At 42.7% G+C, this 21,614-nt stretch overlaps 2 protein-coding genes across 7 annotated transcripts in view; both read left to right on the top strand.

Annotated features, from left to right (window-relative positions):
• The window catches only part of ALDOB (aldolase, fructose-bisphosphate B), an 88,834-nt gene that overhangs the window by 8,766 nt on the left and 58,454 nt on the right, over positions 1 to 21,614 (top strand). The window lies entirely within an intron of this gene.
• PGAP4 (post-GPI attachment to proteins GalNAc transferase 4) overlaps positions 1 to 21,614 on the top strand; it is a 48,798-nt gene that overhangs the window by 8,770 nt on the left and 18,414 nt on the right. For 3 of the 5 annotated variants that reach the window (XR_009738189.1, XR_009738191.1, XM_061426374.1), the window contains one exon: positions 10,688 to 10,739. The exons of the other annotated variants lie outside the window; for them this stretch is intronic. The gene's annotated coding sequence lies outside the window, so the exon portion shown is untranslated. Of the gene's footprint in view, positions 1 to 10,687; positions 10,740 to 21,614 lie in introns of those variants that run through there. 5 annotated transcript variants of the gene reach the window in all.

The following is a 21,614-nucleotide window of genomic DNA, read 5'->3' as shown; positions in this document are numbered from 1 at the left end:
GGATCCTAACAAATCTACCTCTTATCGCTTTGTCTCTCAATGAATTTTTGCAATGAGACATCAGAGCCTGAGTTTCACTAGTTTTGGCCGGGCTTGAGTCCCGGGAGAGAGCTGAAGGACAGGAGGAAAAAGCAGTGGGAAAAACATGCCAAGGAATCCCCTTCATAGCCCGCTGGAAAATTTGCTAAATATCTGACCGGTGCTCACAGTTTCATTGGTCTAATCTTTGGCACAGAGAAGAGAAAGGACAGAAGAACCCCCACCAGCTTGGGTAACAGCTACTGGGGCTCAGCAGATAGCGCCTTTGGGACATGCTGAGGAGTAGGCTCTCCAGAGTCCCTCAATTGTGCCCCTGCTGCCCGCCTGTTCGCGGGAGGTTCGAGGAAACAAGAAATGAGAGATTGTAAAGGTCCCTCCAGCCATAGGAGCGAGGACCTCTTACCTTAACCGGAGGTCTTCTGGAATCTGAGACTGGGCCGTGTGAGCTTTCTGCTGAGTTTGTTTTTCGCTGTCCTGGTTTCCAGCACGATGGGGCTTCCCCTGCGCTGGGTTTCTTCACCTTCCGCTTCTAGCACGGGAGCTTCGCTGAGCTGGGCTCCTGTTGTGCTTGGCCTCTTCCACGTAGAGGTTGTTTCAGCCAGGTTAAATCCGAGTCACGGCACCATAGATGTCACGCGAGTGTATGTTCCTCGGTTCTTTGTCTCGTCACAACAAAGATTTGGAGCAACGGACATTAAAGCCCTCGGCACGTCACAGCTCTCAGGTCTTGGACAAACCGTGCTACAGTTCTTAGGCAAATCAGTGTTACAGCTCTATTTTATTTAGAAGATAGCAGGAGAGTGAGAGAGAGAAAGAGAGAGAGAGAAAAGAGCGCACGCACGCGGGAGAGAGAGTCCGAGAGAGAGCGCTTTGGCTCCTCCTTTTATATGTTTTTTCCTCCACCTGGGCCTGCCCTATGCAAATTGGGCTTAGCCAGGAGTGCTGTTTGTTCTGTTTGTTCTGCCTGAAGTCTTCATTCTGGTCCTCGGACCTTCCTTGTCTTTTAGCCACCACCATTTTGGACTCCTTTTCCCTACCTACCTAACAGACTGTAGCCCGCCAGGCTCTTCTGTTCATGGAATTTCCCAAGCAAGAATACTGGAGTGGGTTGCCATTTCCTCCTCCAGGGCATCTTCCCTACCCAGGCATTAAATTCAAGTCTCCTGCATTTCCTGCATTGTCAGGAGAGTTCTTTACCACCAAGCCACATGGGAACCCCCACACTTTGGTCAAATTATCCGTCCTGTCTCTGCTCCACCAAAAGGAACAAATCATCTTTGGATTCCTATAGGAGCTTTGATAATTAGGGTCCTGAGAGTAAGTCCCCTGAGTGGCACATTCACTACCCCAGTGCCTGGTACAAGACTCAGTATTGGTTGAATTAAACTTTTAACTATGATCATAGAAGTAATGCATGTGCTTTCAGAAGGGTAGAAAGCAAGAGTGGAACCCTCCATCCCTCATACCTTCATCTCTCCTTCACTAAATTATACTCCACATTAAAAATAAAATGATCATACCATGTACCCTTTTCTACAATTTGCACTGACATAGTTTACATTTTTCAATTAGAGACTTTCAAACTGCTTTGTTCGATACAATGAATTACCATAAACTGGGCGGCTTAAGCAGAACATGCATGTCCCACAGTTCTGGAGTCTGAAGTCAGAGATTAGGGTGGGTGCCAGAGTAGTTGGGTTCTGATAAGTGGCCCTTTGCCTGGTTTATGGATGGCTGCCTTCCTGATTTGTACTCACTGGCAGAGGAGAGAGAAAGCAAGCTGTCTTCTGTCTCTTCTAATAAGGGCACTAGTCCCAGTAAAAGAGTTCCAGGGGCATGACCTTAATATCTCCCAAAGACCCCATCTCCAAACATCATCACATCAGGTATTCAGATTTTGATTATGAATTTGGGGATGAGGGACACAAACATTCATTCCACAGCAGGGATTTAGGTAAGGCTTTTTAAATGTCAGTATATTTAAACCCTTCTTTTTCTTTTTAATGTGTCCATATCATCCCCATGTGTAATTATCTAAACATTGTTCCCTGTTGTTGGCCATTTCCTTTCCCTGTAGTTTGTCTATCCTTTCCTGTAGTTTGTCTAGCCATCTTGATGCCCTGTCCTCCATCTATTCCTCTCCCCATCTTTCTCCCTCTCTTTCTTACTTTCAAGCAAAATTTCTATGAACATTCCTTGTCTATGTTTGGTAGCATGTGTTGGCATTTCTGCAGAGTAGATTGCTAGAAGTAGAATTTCTATGTCAAAGGAGATACACATATAAAATTTTTGTAGATACCATCCAAACTTTCTCTCTAAGGTCACACCAATTTATATAAAAGTGCCGTTTACTGTACTGGCTCACTCTCTCAAAGAAAATTGAATTGATGTTATCTTAAATGTAGAGATTGATTTTGGAGCAAGAGACCTCCATCTCCTCTTTTATTAGTGAGGGTTCTCAGCAGAGAAGATGTTACTTTTATCCATTTATTAGACTTTTACAGTGTCCTTCAGTGGGATTTTATAGAAGTGTATATTCTACATATTTTTTTAAGTTTATTCTAGATATTTCTGGTTTCTTTTTTAGACCATTTTGACTGAGATGTTTTATCCCATTGATTAGTAATAGTCTGATTATATGAAAGCATATATGATTATGTGAAATCATATATATATGATTATGTAGTGTGTAACATAGCATAGGGCTTCCCAGATGGCACAGTGGTAAAAAGAATCCCCTGCCAATGCAGAAGATTCAAGAAACAGAGCTTCCCTGGTGGCTCAGATGGTAGAGAGACTCTGCCTGCAATGCTGGAGACCTGGGTTCAATCCCTGAGTTGGGAAGATACCCTGGAGCAAGAAATGGCAACCCACTCCAGGATTCTTGCCTGGAAAATTCCATGGACAGAAAAGCCTGGTGGGCTACAGTCCGTGGGGTCACAGAGTCAGACATGACTGAGTGAGCATACACACAGATCATAGTGTATATTATTTTTGCATACTAATTCTGCTCCCAAACACATTCTGAAAGTCTGTACCATTTCTAATCATCTTCCAGTGGATTTTCTTGGCTTTCCAATCTATGCAGAGACAATATTGCATAATGGTTGAGAACATGAGTTCTGTAAACAGTCTGCTTGCTTTTCAAGTTTTGCCACCTATTTAAAGCTTTGCTAACCTTGGGTACAAGTTAATTGTTCCTTAATTGTTTTCAGATATAAAATGGATTTAATAATAGTACTTCTCATAGGCTTCTTATGAGAATAAATGAGATGCTTAAAACAGTGCCCATAAGAAGTGCTCAGCAAGAATTTCCAAGTAAGTTGATCTCTACGCATTATATGACCAGACTCTTTGCTACTCCCAATTTTATATCTTAGGAATTAAACCCTATAGAAGTCTTTTATTTGCTTAACAAACATTAAACCTTTTCTGTGCAGAGAATCCTGTTCTGTGTCTGTGAAGGATATCAAAGATAAATCAAACTGAGTCTACTAATAGGGGTTTATAAGTCCAGTTCAGATCAGTTCAGTTCAGTCACTAAGTCATGTCCAACTCTCTGTGACCCCGTGAATTGCAGCATGCCAGGCCTCCCTGTCCATCAACCAACTCCTGGAGTCCACCCAAACCCATGTCTATAGAGTCGATGATGCCATCCAGCCATCTTATCCTCTGCCATCCCCTTCTCCTCCTGCCCTCAATCTTTCCCAGCATCAGGGTCTTTTCCAGTGAGTCAACTCTTTGCATGAGGTAGCCAAAGTGTTGGAGTTTCAGCTTTAGCATCGGTCCTTCCAATGAACACCCAGGACTGATCTCCTTTAGGATGGACTGGTTGTATCTCCTTGCAGTCCAAGGGACTCTCAAGAGTCTTCTCCAACACCACAGTTCAAAAGCATCAATTCTTCGGCTCTCAGCTTTCTTCACAGTCCAACTCTCACATCCATACTTGACCACTGGAAAAATCATAGCCTTGACTAGATGGACCTTTGTTATAAGTCCAACTAGGTTGTAAATCACAGGCCGTGAATTAAGCCATGTAAGATAGCATGCATCATATAAAAAGTTTAAGCTTTGAAATTTTTCCTGTGTTTGAATTCTCTGCTTTCACCTTGGTAGCATTGTTTTTCCATTTAAATGAGATTAGTTCCATTAATGTTTGAGAGTTGCTCTTTGGTCAGAAGAAATATATGTAAGACTAGTCCAGAACCTGGACACGTAGTAGGAGCTTAACTGTTGTTGTTTAGTTGCTAAGTTGTGTCCAACTCTTTGTGACCCCATAGACTGTAGCCCACCAGGCTCCTCTGTCCATGAGATTTCCCAGGCAAAAATACTTTTGCGGGTTGCCATTTCCTTTACCAGGGGATCTTCCCAACCCAGGAATTGAACCCTTGTCTCCTGCATTAGGAGGTGGATTCCTTATCGCTAAGCCACCAGGGAAGCCCAGGAGCTTAATAAGTGGTAGCTACAAATAGATGTAGTTTAAAGTAGAAAGTGACAAATGAATGTTCTGGAATGAAAGTTCATGTAAAGGACCCTAGAACTTGAAGAAAAAAAGAAATTATTTCTGTTTGGGTGTGTTTACCTGAAACAGATTGCCATTTATTTCTCCAGCAAAGATGGGTTTATTTGGGATCAGCAGAGAACTGCAATTCAGGATCTACAACCATGGTGAGTCATGTGCAAGTTTCTGCACATCAAGGGAAGGCAAATGTTTTTATGGAGGGGAAAAGAATGTTGGAAGGCAATAGTAAACCAAGAGCTCATGACTTTTTGTTGGCTGAGTCCTTGCCAGGAAAGAAGGGAAGTCTTTCTTCTTCCTGGTTACTCTCTGTTGTCATTCTAGGACCTGAGAGCTCCCTTTCTGGTCCTCGAGCTCTATTTAATTGAGTTTTCTATTTATTAATTTTTTTTTTAATATCTCCCCCTTTTGATGAAGATCTGTTTCCAAAAGCATTGCTTATCAAGTGACAGGTTTTCTACTTTCAGAGGCATTTTGTTCTTCAATGTAAGGAAAGACCTTTTCTAGGTATTATGTCTCATGTTGGAGGGAATAGATTAGGAGTCTAATTATTAAGGTCACATGTGAGTTACAAGGAGGGGTAGGAGGGAGAAAGCTCAGGCACTTTTCATTTAAAGTTCATGTGTCATCAATATCATAGACATTAGGGATTTCCCTGGTGGTCCAGCAGTTGAGAACCACCTTCCAATGCAGGAGGTGTGGGTGTGATCCCTGGTCAGGGAACTAAGATCCCACGTGCCGTGGGGCAACTAAGGCCACACATCACAACTAGAGAGAAGCCCTCCCACTGAAACAAACAAAAAAAATCCCTCAAACCAACAACTGAGACTGGATGCAGCCAGAAACAAATCAGTTCAGTTCAGTCATTCAGTCGTGTCTGACTCTTTGTGACCCCATGAATCGCAGCATGCCATGCCTCCCTGTCCATCACCAACTCCTGGAGTCCACCCAAACCCACGTCCATCGAGTCAGCTTGTGCTTCCTCCAACCCAGCGTTTCTCATGATGTATTCTGCATATAAGTTAAATAAGCAGGGTGACAATATACAGCCTTGACGGACTCCTTTTCCTATTTGGAACCAGTCTGTTGTTCCATGTCCAGTTCTAACTGTTGCTTCCTGACTTGCATACAGGTTTCTCAAGAGGCAGGTCAGGTAGTCTGGTATTCCCATCTCTTTCAGAATTTTCCACATTTTAATGTGATCCACACAGTCAAAGGCTTTGGCATAGTCAATAAAGCAGATGTTTTTCTGGAATTCTCTCACTTTTTCGATCCAGCAGATGTTGGCAATTTGATCTCTGGTTGCTCTGCCTTTTCTAAAACCAAAAATATATATTTTTAAAAAGGATCATTGACATTAGAGATCATTTGAAGTGTTGTGTCATTATCAATAATTTGGCGATAAACATCCAACAGGACTGGCCCAGATATCTTAAGAAAGGTGTCTCATCAGATGTCATCTGCTTCAATTCTGAGAAATCTTTACTTTCAGGTCAATAGATGATGTACAGATCCGGTTAGGGTTTTATGCTCTCTTTAGGTGTGTCACATGTATCCAATAGTCTGTTCCTTGTAGTTTGGCACCACAAGTACCTGGTAGGGACATTTCCAGTGAGGCTGAGGAGCATTTCTGGACGTGACTTTTTCACTAGATGAAACCTCCACATTGTAAGATGTGATGCTTAAGGTTTTCATCTCCCAAGAGTGTGCGGTGAAAACACTGCTCTACCACACATTGATATTATTAATAGAAGCAATTCAGTTCAGTTCAGTTCAGTCACTCAGTCGTGTCCGGCTCTTTGCGACCCCATGAATCGCAGCATGCCAGGCCTCCCTGTCCGTCACCAACTGCCGGAGTTCACTCAGACTCACATCCATCGAGTCAGTGATGCCATCCAGCCATCTCATCCTCTGTCGTCCCCTTCTCTTCCTGCCCCCAATCCCTCCCAGCATCAGAGTCTTTTCCAATGAGTCAACTCTTCCCATGAGGTGGCCAAAGTACTGGAGTTTCAGCTTTAGCATCATTCCTTCCAAAGAAATCCCAGGGCTGATTTCCTTCAGGATGGACTGGTTGGATCTCCTTGCAGTCCAATGGACTCTCAAGAGTCTTCTCCAACACCACAGTTCAAAAGCATCAATTCTTCAGCACTCAGCCTTCTTCACAGTCCAACTCTCACATCCGTACATGACCACAAGAAAAACCATAGCCTTGACTAGATGAAACTTTGTTGGCAAAGTAATGTCTCTGCTTTTCAATATGCTATCTAGGTTGGTCATAACTTTCCTTCCAAGGAGTAAGCGTCTTTTAATTTCATGGCTGTAGTCACCATCTGCAGTGATTTTGGAGCCCCGAAAAATAAAGTCTGACCCTGTTTCCACTGTTTCCCCATCTATTTCCCATGAAGTGATGGGACCGGATGCCATGATCTTCATTTTCTGAATGTTGAGCTTTAAGCCAACTTTTTCACTCTCCACTTTCACCTTCATCAAGAGGCTTTTTAGTTCCTCTTCACTTTCTGCCGTAAGGGTGGTGTCATCTGCATATCTGTGGTTATTGATATTTCTCCCGGCAATCTTGATTCCAGCTTGTGTTTCTTCCAGTCCAGTGTTTCTCATGATGTACTCTGCATAGAAGTTAAATAAGCAGGGTGACAATATACAGCCTTGATGAACTCCTTTTCCTATTTGGAACCAATCTGTTTTTCCATGTCCAGTTCTAACTGTTGCTTCCTGACCTGCATACAGGTTTCTCAAGAGGCAGGTCAGGTGGTCTGGTATTCCCAACTCGATCAGAATTTTCCACAGTTTATTGTGATCCATACAGTCAAAGGCTTTGGCATAGTCAATAAAGCAGAAATAGGTGTTTTTCTGGAACTCTCTTGTTTTTTCCATGATGCAGCGGATGTTGGCAATTTGATTTCTGGTTCCTCTGCCTTTTCTAACACTAGCTTGAACATCAGGAAGTTCACGGTTCATGTATTGCTGAAGCCTGGCTTGGAGAATTTTGAGCATTACTTTACTAGCATGTGAGATGAGTGCAAATGTGCGGTAGTTTGAGCATTCTTTGGCATTGCCTTTCTTTGAGACTGTAATGAAAAATGACCTTTTCCAGTCCTGCGGCCACTGCTGAGTTTTCCAAATGTGCAGGCATATTGAGTGCAGCACTTTCACAGCATCATCTTTCAGGATTTGAAATAGCTCAACTGGAATTCCATCACCTCCACTAGCTTTGTTCGTAGTGATGCTTTCTAAGGCCCACTTGACTTCACATTCCAGAATGTCTGGCTCTAGGTCAGTGATCACACCATCGTGATTATCTGGGTCGTGAAGATCTTTGTTGTACAGTTCTTCTGTATATTCTTGCCACCTCTTCTTAATATCTTCTGCTTCTGTTAGGTCCATACCATTTCTGTCCTTTATCAAGCCCACCTTTGCATGAAATGGTCCCTTGGTCTCTCTAATTTTCTTGAAGAGATCTCTAGTCTTTCCCATTCTGTTGTTTTCCTCTATTTCTTTGCATTGATCGCTGAGGAAGGCTTTCTTATCTTTTCTTGCTGTTCTTTGGAACTCTGCATTCAGATGCTTATATCTATCCTTTTCTCCTTTGCTTTTTGCTTCTCTTCTTTTCACAGCTATTTGTAAGGCCTCCCCAGACAGCCATTTTGCTTTTTTGCATTTCTTTTCCATGGGGATGGTCTTGATCCCTGTCTCCTGTACAATGTCACGAACCTCCATCCATAGTTCATCAGGCACTCTATCTATCAGATCTAGGCCCTTAAATCTATTTCTCACTTCCACTGTATAATCATAAGGGATTTGATTTAGGTCATACCTGAATCGTCTAGTGGTTTTCCCTACTTTCTTCAATTTAAGTCTGAATTTGGCAATAAGGAGTTCATCTTCTGAGCCACAGTCAGCTCCCGGTCTACATTTGTTGACTGTATAGAGCTTCTTCATCTTTGGCTGCAAAGAATATAATCAATTTGATTTCGGTGTTGACCATCTGGTGATGTCCATGTGTAGAGTCTTCTCTTGTGTTGTTGGAAGAGGGTGTTTGCTATGACCAGTGCATTTTCTTGGCAAAACTCTATTAGTCTTTGCCCTGCTTCATTCTGTATTCCAAGGCCAAATTTGCCTGTTACTCCAGGTGTTTCTTGACTTCGTACTTTTGCATTCCAGTCCCCTATAATGAAAAGGACATCTTTTTGCGGTGTTAGTTCTAAAAGGTCTTGTAGGTCTTCATAGAACCGTTCAACTTCAGCTTCTTCAGCATTACTGGTTGGGGCATAGACTTGGATTACTGTGATACTGAATGGTTTGCCTTCGAAATGAACAGAGATCATTCTGTCATTTTTGAGATTGCATGCAAGTACTGCATTTCGGACTCTTGTTGACCATGATGGCTACTCCATTTCTTCTGAGGGATTCCTGCCCACAGTAGTAGATATAATGATCATCTGAGTTAAATTCACCCATTCCAGTCCATTTGAGTTCGCTAATTCCTAGAATGTCGACGTTCACTCTTGCCATCTCTTGTTTGACCACTTCCAATTTGCCTTGATTCATGGACATGACATTCTAGGTTCCTATGCAATATTTCTCTTTACAGCATCGGACCTTCCATCTATTACCAGTCATATCCACAGCTGGGTATTGTTTTTGCTTTGGCTCCAGCCCTTCATTCTTTCTGGAGTTATTTCTCCACTGATCTCCAGTAGCATATTGGGCACCTACTGACCTGGGGAGTTTCTCTTTCAGTATCCTATCATTTTGCCTTTTCACACTGTTCATGGGGTTCTCAAGGCAAGAATACTAAAGTGGTTTGCCATTCCCTTCTCCAGTGGACCACATTCTGTCAGATCTCTCCACCATGACCCGCCGTTCTTGGGTTGCCCCACAGGCATGGCTTAGTTTCATTGAGTTAGACAAGGCTGTGGTCCTAGTGTGATTAGACTGACTAGTTTTCTGTGAGTATGGTTTCAGTGTGTTTGCCCTCTGGTGCCCTCTTGCAACACCTACCATCTTACTTGGTTTTCTCTTACCTTGGGTGTGGGGTATCTCTTCACGGCTGCTCCAGCAAAGTGCAGCCGCTGCTCCTTACCTTGGATGAGGGGTATTTCCTCACCGCCTCCCTTCCTGACCTTCAACGTGGGATAGCTCCTCTAGGCCCTCCTGCGCCCGCGCAGCCACCTCTCCTTGGACGTGGGGTTGGTTCTTCCGGCTGCTGCCCCTGGCCTCCGGCGTCAGGGCGTGGGGTGGCTCCTCCCAGCCACCGCCCCTGGCCTCGGGCATAGGGGCGTGTGGTAGCTCCTCTGGGCCTCCACCCCTGGCCTCGGGCGTGGGGTAGCTCCTCTCGGCCACTGACCCTGACCTTGGACGCGGGGTAGCTCCTCCTGGCCACCGCCTCTGACCTCAGACTTGGGTAGCTCTTCTTGGCTGTTCTTGCGCCGTCGCAGCCTGGCACTCTCAGCCGCTGCCCCTGACCTTGAACGTGGGGTAACTCCTCTTGGCCGCCACCCTTCAGGAACCTAGAAGTTAAATAAGCAGGGTCACAATATACAGCCTTGATGTACTCCTTTTTCAATTTTGAACCAGTCAGTAGTTCCATGTCTGGTTCTAACTGTTGTTTCTTGACCCACATACAGGTTTGTCAGGAGATAGGTAAGGTGGTCTGGCACTCCCATCTCTTTAAGAATTTTCCACTGTTTGTTTGTGATCTATACAAAGGCTTTACTGTAGTCAATGAAGCAGAAGTAGGAATTTTTCTGGAACTCTTTTGCCTTTTCCATGATCCAGTGAATACTGACAGTTTGATCTCTGGTTCCTCTGTCTCTTCACAAACCAGCTTGTACATCTAGAAGTTCTGGGTTCATTTACTGCTGAATCCTAGCTTGAAGGATTTTGAGTATAACCTTGCTAGCATGTGAAATGAGTACAGTTGTATGGTAGTTTCAACATCTTTGGGATTGGAACAAAAACTGACATTTTCCAGTCCTGTGACCACTGCTGAGTTTTCCAAATTTGCTGACATATTGAGTGCAGCACTTTAACAGCATCATCTTTTAGGATTTGAAATAGCTTAGCTGGAATTCCATCACTCTCACTGTTTTGTTTTGTTTTGTTTTGTAGTATTGCTTCCAAAGGCCCACTTGACTTCACACTTCAGGATGTTCAGCTCTAGGTGAGTGACCACACCATCTTGGTTATCCAGGTCATGAAGACCTTTCTTGTATAGTTCTGTGTATTCTTGCTGCCTCTTCTTAATCTCTTCTGCTTCTGTTAGATCCTTACCATTTCTGTCCTTTATCGTGCCTATCCTTGCGTGAAATGTTCCCTTGATATCTCCAGTTTTCTTGAAGAGATCTCTAGTCTGTCCCATTCTATTGTTTTCCTCCATTTGTTTGCATTGTTCCTTTCAGAAGCCCATCTTATCTCTCCTTACTATTCTCTGGAACTCTGCATTCAGTTGGCTATATCTTTCCCTTTCTCCCTTGCCTTCCTGTTCTCCTCTTTCCTCAGCTATTTATAAAGCTTTCTCAGACAACCACTTTGCCTTCTTGCATTTCTTTTTCTTTGGGATGGTTTTGGTCACTGCCTCCTGTGCAATGTTGTGAGCCTCCATCCATAGTTCTTCAGGCACTCTGTCTGTCAGATCTAATCCCTTGAATCTATTTGAAATGTCTACTGCATAATCATAAGAGATTTTATTTAGGTCATATCTGAATGGCTTAGTGGTTTTCCCTAGTTTATTAATTTTAAGTGTGAACTTTGCAATAAGGAACTCATGATCTAAGCCACAGTCAGCTCTGGTCTTGTTTTTACTGCATAGAGTTTCTCCATATTTGGCTGCAAAGAGCATAATTAATCTGATTTCTTTTGGTATTGACCATCTGATGATGTTCATGTGTAGAGTCGTCTCTTGTGTTGTTGGAAAAGGGTGTTTACTATGACCAACATGTTCTCTTGACAAAACTGTTAGCTTTGCCCTGCTTCATTTTGTACTCCAAAGTCAAACTTGCCTGTTATTCCAGGTATCTCTTGACTTCCTACTTTTGCATTCCAATCCTCTATGATTGAAAGGACATTTTTTTGGTATTAGATCTAGGTCTTATATGGAGAAGGAAATGGCAACCGACTCCAGTATTCTTGCCTAGAGAATCCTATGGACGGAGGAGCCTGGTGGGCTGCCATCTATGTGGTCTCACAGAGTCAGACACAACTGAAGCAACTTAGCAGCAGCAGCAGCTAGGTCTTATAGGTCTTCATAGAACTGGTCAACTTCAGCTTTTTCAGCATCAATGGTTGGGTCATAGACTTGGATTACTGTGATATTGAATGGTTGCCTTGGAAACAACCCAAGATCATTTTGTTGTTTTTGAGATTGCACCCAAATATTGCACTTTGGCCTCTCTTGATAGGTATGAAGTCTACTCCATTTCTTCTAAGGATTCTTGCCCACATTAGTAGATACAATGGTCATCTGAATTAATTTTGCCCATTCCCATCCATTTTTGTACCCTGATTCCTAAGATGTCAATGTTCATTCTTGCCGTCTCCTGTTTGACCACTTCCAATTTACCTTGATTCGTGGACCTAACATTCCAGGTTCCTATGCAATATTATTCTTTATGGCATCGGACTTTACTTTCTCCACCAGACGCATCCACAACTGAGTGTCGTTTCCACTTTGGCCCAGTCACTTCATTCTGGAGCTTTTAGTAACTGCCCTCTGCACTTCCCGAGTAGCATATGGGACACCTTCCCACCTGGGGGGATTATCTTCCAGTGTCATATCTGTTTACCTTTTCATACAGTCCTTGGAGTTCTCCAGGTAAGAACTGGAAAGTGAAAGTCACTCAGTTGTGTTGAACTCTTTGCAACCCCATGGACTGTAGCCCACTAAGCTCCTCCTCTGTCAATGGAATTCTCCAGGCAAGAATATTGGAGTGGGCTGTCATTTCCTCTCCAGGGGATCTTCCTGATTCAGGGATCAAACCTAGGTCTCCAGCATTGCAGGCATATTCTTTACCATCTGAGCCATCAGAAAAGCCCCAAGAGTACTGAAGTGGGCTGTTATTTCCTCCTTCCTTGGACCATGTTTTGTCAGAACTCTTCACTATGACCTGTCTGTCTTGGGTGGCCCTACATGGCATGGCTCATAGCTACATTGAGTTATGCAAGCCCCTTCGCCCTGACAAGGTTGTGATCCATGAAGGAAACTTAAGTCTGTAACAATCTCTTTTCTGATGTCCTGGCTCTGTGCAACATGCCACACACTCAGGGAGTAGCTTGTAAAGTGTTCAGTTCCTTACCCAGGAAAGAGTAGGAGGTGAGCATTTTTTGGCCTTTTCTTTCACCACTGAGCCCTGGAGGTTCAGCAATGGAGAGTACTCACATACCCATTAAGAACTGCTTCTTTCTTTGCTGTTCCTGTTGGTCTAATGGATGTGTGCCCCATTGGTCTTTAGAGCTAGGTGTTTGGGGCCTGTCCATCCAGTGGGAGCCTTGAAAGTTGGAGCTCTGTGTACGTGGTCCAAATCTTTCACTCAGGGACCAGCTGGTTGTTGTGGGTGTGTTCGTCCCAGTTGACTGGCACTGTGCCAGGTTGGAATTTATGGTAAGAGCTTGTTTTGATGTGGGTATTTTATTTGCCTGATATGTAGGAGTCACTCGGCTAGGTTCTGGATTTCTCTTAGAAGGAATTTTCCTTGTGCAGCTGTACATTCAATATGTCCATGGGAAGAGGAAAGATCAGGAGCATTAAATGTTGTCATCTTTGTCTCTCCCTGAGTTTGCTTCTTTTAATGGGTAGCTGTATCCCATTCTTTGGAGGTACCATAGTTTATTTGACTCACTCAATTGATGGGCGCTTGGCAATATTCTGCTCTTCTATTTGGTGCTACAAGTCATTCCTCACACATGAGAATATATATCTAGGAAAGAATGCTAGAAATTGCATTGCTGAGCTTTAGGGTGTCTTGTTGCATGCGTGCATGCAAAGTTGCTTCAGTCATGTCTGACTCTTTGCTTCCCTATGGACCATAGTCTGCCAGGCTCCTCTGTCCATGGGATTCTCCAGGCAAGAATACTGCAGTGGGTTGCCATGCCCTCCTCCAGGGGATCTTCCCGACCCAGGGATCTAACACACGTCCCTTATGTCTCCTGCATTGGCAGGCAGGTTCTTTACCACTAGTGCCACCTAGGAGGCCCCAGTGTGTCTTGTTAGATAGTTCTAAATTAATTCTACAGAGGTTGTGCCAATTTACAACTCCCATTTTGTTAATGCAAAACACATGAGTACCTATGTAGTAAGTCCTATGTTTATGAAGACTAGGAACGGCTCCTCTAGGAGACTGTGTTACAGAGTGAGAAAAAGCTATCTATATGAAAAGGCAAGGAAAGGTGTGGGGATTAGAATGTTCTCGGGTAAGGGAGTTGAGTGAGCAAAGGCCAGGAGATGGGCAATAGCTTAGGACAGTTGATGTTCTGAAAGAAGATCATCATATCTAGAAGTGCCTTGCTCACTGGCTATCTGTGGCTATTCAGTTCAGTTCAGTTCAGTCGCTCAGCCGTGTCCGACTCTTTGCGACCCCATGAATCGCAGCACGCCAGACCTCCCTGTCCATCACCAACTCCCAGAGTTCAATCAAACTCATGTCCATCAAGTCGGTGATGCCATCCAGCCATCTCATCCTCTGTCGTCCCCTTCTCCTCTTGCCCCCAATCCCTCCCAGCATCAGAGTCTTTTCCAATGAGTCAACTCTTCACATGAGGTGGCCAAAGTACTGGAGTTTCAGCTTTAACATCAGTCCTTCCAATGAACACCCAGGACTGATCTCCTTTAGAATGGATCAATTGGATCTCCTTACAGTCCAAGGGACTGTCAAGAGTCTTCTCCAACACCACAGTTTGAAAGCATCAATTCTTCAGTGCTCAGCTTTCTTCATAGTCCAACTTTCACATCCATACATGACCACTGGAAAAACCATAGCCTTGACTAGACATACCTTTGTTGGCAAAATAATGTCTCTGCTTTTCAATATGCTATCTAGGTTGGCCATTAACTTTCCTTCCAAGGAGTAAGCGTCTTTTAATTTCATGGCTGCAATCACCATCTGCAGTGATTTTGGAGCTCCAAAAATAAAGTCTGACACTGTTTCCCCATCCACTTCCCATGAAGTGATGGGACCAGACGCCATGATCTTAGTTTTCTGAATGTTGAGCTTTAAGCCAACTTTTTCACTCTCCTCTTTCACTTTCATCAAGAGGCTTTTTAGTTCCTCTTCACTTTCTGGCACAAGGGTGGTGTCATCTGCATATCTGAGGTTATTGATATTTCTCCGGGCAATCTTGATTCCAGCTTGTGCTTCTTCCAGGCCAGCGTTTCTCATGATGTACTCTGCATATAAGTTAAATAAACAGGGTGACAATATACAGCCTTGACGTACTCCTTTTCCTATTTGGAACCTAAGCATTTAAATGTGGCTCATGTTGAATTGAGATATGCTGTGAAAATAAAATACACACTGAATTTCAAAGACTTTAGTATGGAAAAAAGAATATAGAATGCCTCATTTGTAATTTTTTATGTTGGTTTCATGTTGAAATCATAATTTTGATGTGTTAAAATACAGTATTAAAATGAATTTCATCTGTTTCTTTTTACTTTTTTATTGTGGCTGCTAGAAAAACTTTAACTACATATATGGCTTACAGTATATTTCCATTGGACAGTCGTAGTCTAGAGCATAGAGTTGGTAAACTATCAGTTGCAGGCCAGATTTGGTCTACAGCCTGTTTTGATGTGATCTGAGTGCTAAAAATAGTTTTTACATTTTTTCAAAGAGTTAAAAAAAGAAATAATATAAGGGGAATATGCAACTGTGGGTGATCAACAAAGTCTAAAATACTTACTGTCTAGCCTTTATTAGTCTAGAACATACAAAGAGGGCAGTAGAACAAGATATCAAGGGAGGGCAGGGTCCAGATCATAAAGGGCCTTTTGAATCACAATAAGTTGTTTAGATCTTATTAAAAGAGCAGTAGAAATATAAGAATGGTTTTAAGCAGGAGCATGACATGATCAGATTTATATTCTTAAATAATAATTGTCTGTGCGTGTGTGCACATGTACTCCTTGAATAGTCTACCCCGGGACTTATTTGGACTAAAGAGTGTCACTTTCTTGTTTTACCAAAAACTCACTGGAAGAGGGTATTGAAGGAGGTTGGATGGCAGTTTTACACCAAACCCGGAGTTCTGCATTGTCATCATAATTGCACTGTCATCTTAGCACTTAATATGTGCCTGGCATTTTCTGAGCTGCATGTCTTATCTCATTGACAGCATTTTGTTCCTTTAAGTAGTTGCAGCTCCCTTAGCAAGGTAGAACAGTATGAACAGGAAACCACCTGAATGACTCCATTCCTAAGACCAAGTAAGGCTTTGGTCCTTGGCTTCCACTGGTAGTGATGTGGAACTGGTTGAGGCCATGGGAATGTGCAACCATGTGACTGAACAGATCCCAGGGAGATGCAACCAATCTGCAGTACTTTGGAAGTCCACATCCCAGCAAGGACTGCATACTACTCAAACCTCTCCCTGCTTATTTCCCTCTTTAATAGGGAACTGGAGATCCCTATCCAGGTCTTTTACTAGTACTGGGATAGTCTGTCTCACCTCTGAGGTCCCACAATATAATCTGTTTCTGTTGCTGAAATGAGACTTGTCTCTCTACTTCCTTGAATTACTATGTCATCATACCATAGAGAGAGGTTTGGTATTTTACACAACTCTAATGGGCAGGGTGGGCTTCCCAGGTTGTTCAGAAGTAAAGAATCTGCCTGCCAATGCAGGAGATGCAGGTTTGATCCCTGCGTTGGGAAGATCCCCTGGAGGAGGAAATGGCAACCCATTTCAATTCTTGCGTGGAGAATTCCAGGAGCAGAGGAGCCCGGTGGGCTATAGTCCTTAGGGTCACAGGGTCGGTCATGACTGAGTGAATGAGTGTGTGTGTGTGTGTGTGTGTGTGTGTGCATGCGTGCACACACACACACACACACACACAATATGGGCAGGGTAGGCTAACCACTGTAATAAGTCAAAAACTCATTAGTGGCTATATACAACAGTTTGTGTATGATTGACAACACATCCCACTCTAGGTTGGATGGGTGCTGGGAGGTGAGCAGTAGGAGAGACCTCAGTTCTATGCAGTCATTCAAGGACCCAGGCTCACGCCAGCTTGTGGCTCCTTCCTCCTCTAGATCCACCAAGGCTGTCCAGCTAGCAGGTGGAGAAAGAGAAAGTCAAGAAGGCACAACTGCTGTCAGTTACCTTGATCTGGAAGTCATAGCTGTCACGTTGCTCACATTTTACTGGCAAGCCTGAGTCACATGACCCCACCTGAAGATGGTAGGCTAGGAAATGTGATCTTTCTGTGAGAGCACTAGAGAGCACAGCAACCTCACATGGTACCCGGGCAGTTCTTCTTTAAGATAACTCAAAAGCTAGGCCATTTTCTTCCCAATATGTGCAAACGTTATTATACTTCTCAGGTAAGAGATTTGCCTTTATTCTATAGAAACCATTTAATTTTACACTGACCTTACTGGTGTTATACTGGCTTTGTCCTTTTAGTTCTGTTTTTTGTGCAAGTCTATTTTCCCTCGGATTTTAGACCTTCTTACTCCTATTACTAAGTTTGTATGTACAGTCTGTGTATGTATGTGTTATATATATATAGGCTATATATATATAGGCTTTCCCAGCGGCTCAGCAGTGATGAAGTCATCTGCAATGCAGGAGTTGGGAAGGGTTGGGAAGATCCCCTGGAGGAGGGCACCGCAACTGAATCCAGTATTCTTTCTTGGAGAATCCCATGGACAGAGGAACCTGACAAGCTACAGTCCAGAGTCACAAAAAGTCAGATGCAACTGAAGTGACTAAGCACACACATATGTGTATATATGTACATATATACAGGCTGTGCTGCACAGCATGTAGGATCTTAGTTCCCCAACCACAGATTGAACGTGTTCCCCCTGCAGTGGAAGCACAAGTCTTAACCTCTGGACCACCAGGGAAATCCCCATATGGGTACATTTTAATGTCATTTTACTCTGTATTATTTTACTCCGTAACACACTTAATCTTCACAGTAACCCTATGAGATGGGTATTATTATTACCTCCGCTTTAGAGGTAGAGAGATGTGCAGTGACCTTTTACCAAGTGAGTGGCTGAGCTGTTTTCACTCCAGCGCGTGCCTGACCTCAGGCCTGAACTCTGAGAGAAGACCTCATGTTACATTCCTTTCTGGACCAGGCTAGACCAACTTTTTCATCTTCCTCTCTGCCTCCGCTTTGCCTACCTCACAAAAAGCTGCCCATACATCTTCTTTCAGATATTTCCTCCCCTTTCAAACTCTGGGGCTCTAGAGTTCACTTGCATATGTAGGGAGATCTTGTCTCTGACTGGTTCCCATGGTAGTTTTATAAAATATAAAATGGGGGGAGGAGCCAAGATGGCGGAGGAGTAGGACGGGGAGAACACTTTCTCCCCCACAAATTCATCAAAAGAGCATTTAAACGTCGAGTAAATTCCACAAAACAACTTCTGAATGCCAGCAGAGGACATCAGGCACCCATAAAAGCAATCCAACTCTTCGAAAGGAGATAACCGAGTGGTGGGGAGGCGATAAGTCGCAGCATTGGCGCTCGCCAAACACCTCATCACTTGAGCTGCTCAGACCTGGGAAGAGCACAAAACTCAGGCCCAACTGAGTCTGCGCCTCTGAGGACTACCCGAGTGCCTGAACCTGAGCGGCTTGGACCTGGGAGGTACATGCAGCCCAGGGCCAGCCTCGGATTGTTCCCGGCGGAACAACCTAGAGCCCGAGCAGTGTGGGCAGGGAGGCTACACGCGCCGTGAGCGGGGGCAGACCCAGTGTGGCTGAGGCACTGCGAGCGCACGCCAGTGTTATTTGTTTGCAGCATCCCTCCCTCCCTCCCCACAGCGCGACTGAACAAAGAGAAGAAATACAAGCTCCACCCATCAGAACACGGACACAAGCGTCCCTAACCAGGAAACCTTGACAAGCCACCTGTACAAACCCACACACAGCGAGGAAAAGCCACAATAAAGAGAACTCCACAAACTGCCAGAATACAGAAAGGACACCCCAAACTCAGCAATTTAAACAAGATGAAGAGACAGAGGAATACCCAGCAGATAAAGGAACAGGATAAATGCCCACCAAACCAAACCAAAGAGGAAGAGATAGGGAATCTACCTGATAAAGAATTCTGAATAATGATAGTGAAATTGATCCAAAATCTTGAAATTAAAATGGAATCACAGATAAATAGCTTGGAGACAAGGATTGAGACGATGCAAGAAAGGTTTAACAAGGACCTAGAAGAAATAAAAAAGAGTCAATATATAATGAATAATGCAATAAATGAAATTAAAAACACTCTGGAGGCAACAAATAGTAGAATAACAGAGGCAGAAGATAGGATTAGTGAATTAGAAGATAGAATGGTAGAAATAAATGAATCAGAGAGAATAAAAGAAAAACGAATTAAAAGAAATGAGGACAATCTCAGAGACCTCCAGGACAATATTAAACGCTACAACATTCGAATCATAGGGGTTCCAGAAGAAGAAGACAAAAAGAAAGACCATGAGAAAATACTTGAGGAGATAATAGTTGAAAACTTCCCTAAACTGGGGAAGGAAATAATCACCCAAGTCCAAGAAACCCAGAGAATCCCAAACAGGATAAACCCAAGGCGAAACACCCCAAGACACATATTAATCAAATTAACAAAGATCAAACACAAAGAACAAATATTAAAAGCAGCAAGGGAAAAACAACAAATAACACACAAGGGAATTCCCATAAGGATAACAGCTGATCTTTCAATAGAAACTCTTCAAGCCAGGAGGGAATGGCAAGACATACTTAAAATGATGAAAGAAAATAACCTACAGCCCAGATTATTGTACCCAGCAAGGATTTCATTCAAGTATGAAGGAGAAATCAAAAGCTTCTCAGACAAGCAAAAGCTGAGAGAATTCTGCACCACCAAACCAGCTCTCCAACAAATACTAAAGGATATTCTCTAGACAGGAAACACAAAAATGGTGTATAAATTCGAACCCCAAACAATAAAGTAAATGGCAACGGGATCATACTTATCAGTAATTACCTTAAACGTAAATGGGTTGAATGCCCCAACCAAAAGACAAAGACTGGCTGAATGGATACAAAAACAAGACCCCTACATATGTTGTCTACAGGAGACCCACCTCAAAACAGGGGACACATACAGACTGAAAGTGAAGGGCTGGAAAAAGATTTTCCATGCAAATAGGGACCAAAAGAAAGCAGGAGTAGCAATACTCATATCAGATAAAATAGACTTTAAAACAAAGGCTGTGAAAAGAGACAAAGAAGGTCACTACATAATGATCAAAGGATCAATCCAAGAAGAAGATATAACAATTATAAATATATATGCACCCAATACGGGAGCACCGCAGTATGTAAGACAAATGCTAACAAGTATGAAAGGAGAAGTTAACAATAACACAATAATAGTGGGAGACTTTAATACCCCACTCACACCTATGGATAGATCAACTAAACAGAAAATTAACAAGGAAACACAAACTTTAAACGATACAATAGACCAGTTAGACCTAATTGATATCTATAGGACATTTCATCCCAAAACAATGAATTTCACCTTTTTCTCAAGCCCACATGGAACCTTCTCCAGAATAGATCACATCCTGGGCCATAAAGCTAGCCTTGGTAAATTCAAAAAAATAGAAATCATTCCAAGCATCTTTTCTGACCACAATGCAGTAAGATTAGATCTCAATTACAGGAGAAAAACTATTAAAAATTCCAACATATGGAGGCTGAACAACATGCTGCTGAATAACCAACAAATCACAGAAGAAATCAAAAAAGAAATCAAAATTTGCATAGAAACGAATGAAAATGAAAACACAACAACCCAAAACCTGTGGGACACAGTAAAAGCAGTCCTAAGGGGAAAGTTCATAGCAATACAGGCACACCTCAAGAAACAAGAAAAAAGTCAAATAAATAACCTAACTCTACACCTAAAGCAACTAGAAAAGGAAGAAATGAAGAACCCCAGGGTTAGTAGAAGGAAAGAAATCTTAAAAATTAGAGCAGAAATAAATGCAAAAGAAACAAAAGAGACCATAGCAAAAATCAACAAAGCCAAAAGCTGGTTCTTTGAAAGGATAAATAAAATTGACAAACCATTAGCCAGACTCATCAAGAAACAAAGGGAGAAAAATCAAATCAATAAAATTAGAAACAAAAATGGAGAGATCACGACAACACGGAAATACAAAGGATCATAAGAGACTATTATCAACAATTACATGCCAATAAAATGGACAACGAGGAAGAAATGGACAAATTCTTAGAAAAGTACAACTTTCCAAAACTCGACCAGGAAGAAATAGAAAACCTTAACAGACCCATCACAAGCACGGAAATTGAAACTGTAATCAAAAATCTTCCAGCAAACAAAAGCCCAGGTCCAGACGGCTTCACAGCTGAATTCTACCAAAAATTTAGAGAAGAGCTAACACCTATCCTGCTCAAACTCTTCCAGAAAATTGCAGAGGAAGGTAAACTTCCAAACTCATTCTATGAGGCCACCATCACCCTAATACCAAAACCTGACAAAGATCCCACAAAAAAAGAAAACTACAGGTCAATATCACTGATGAACATAGATGCAAAAATCCTAAACAAAATTCTAGCAATCAGAATCCAACAACACATTAAAAAGATCATACACCATGACCAAGTGGGCTTTATCCCAGGGATGCAAGGATTCTTCAATATCCGCAAATCAATCAATGTAATACACCACATTAACAAATTGAAAAATAAAAACCATATGATTATCTCAATAGATGCAGAGAAAGCCTTTGACAAAATTCAACATCCATTTATGATAAAAACTCTCCAGAAAGCAGGAATAGAAGGAACATACCTC

This window comes from Bos javanicus, chromosome 8 (genome assembly GCF_032452875.1).
Source record: "Bos javanicus breed banteng chromosome 8, ARS-OSU_banteng_1.0, whole genome shotgun sequence".
NCBI lineage: Eukaryota > Metazoa > Chordata > Mammalia > Artiodactyla > Bovidae > Bos > Bos javanicus.
The sequence above is the reverse complement of the archived record's forward strand: the minus strand, read 5'-3'. Positions and strand labels throughout refer to the sequence as shown.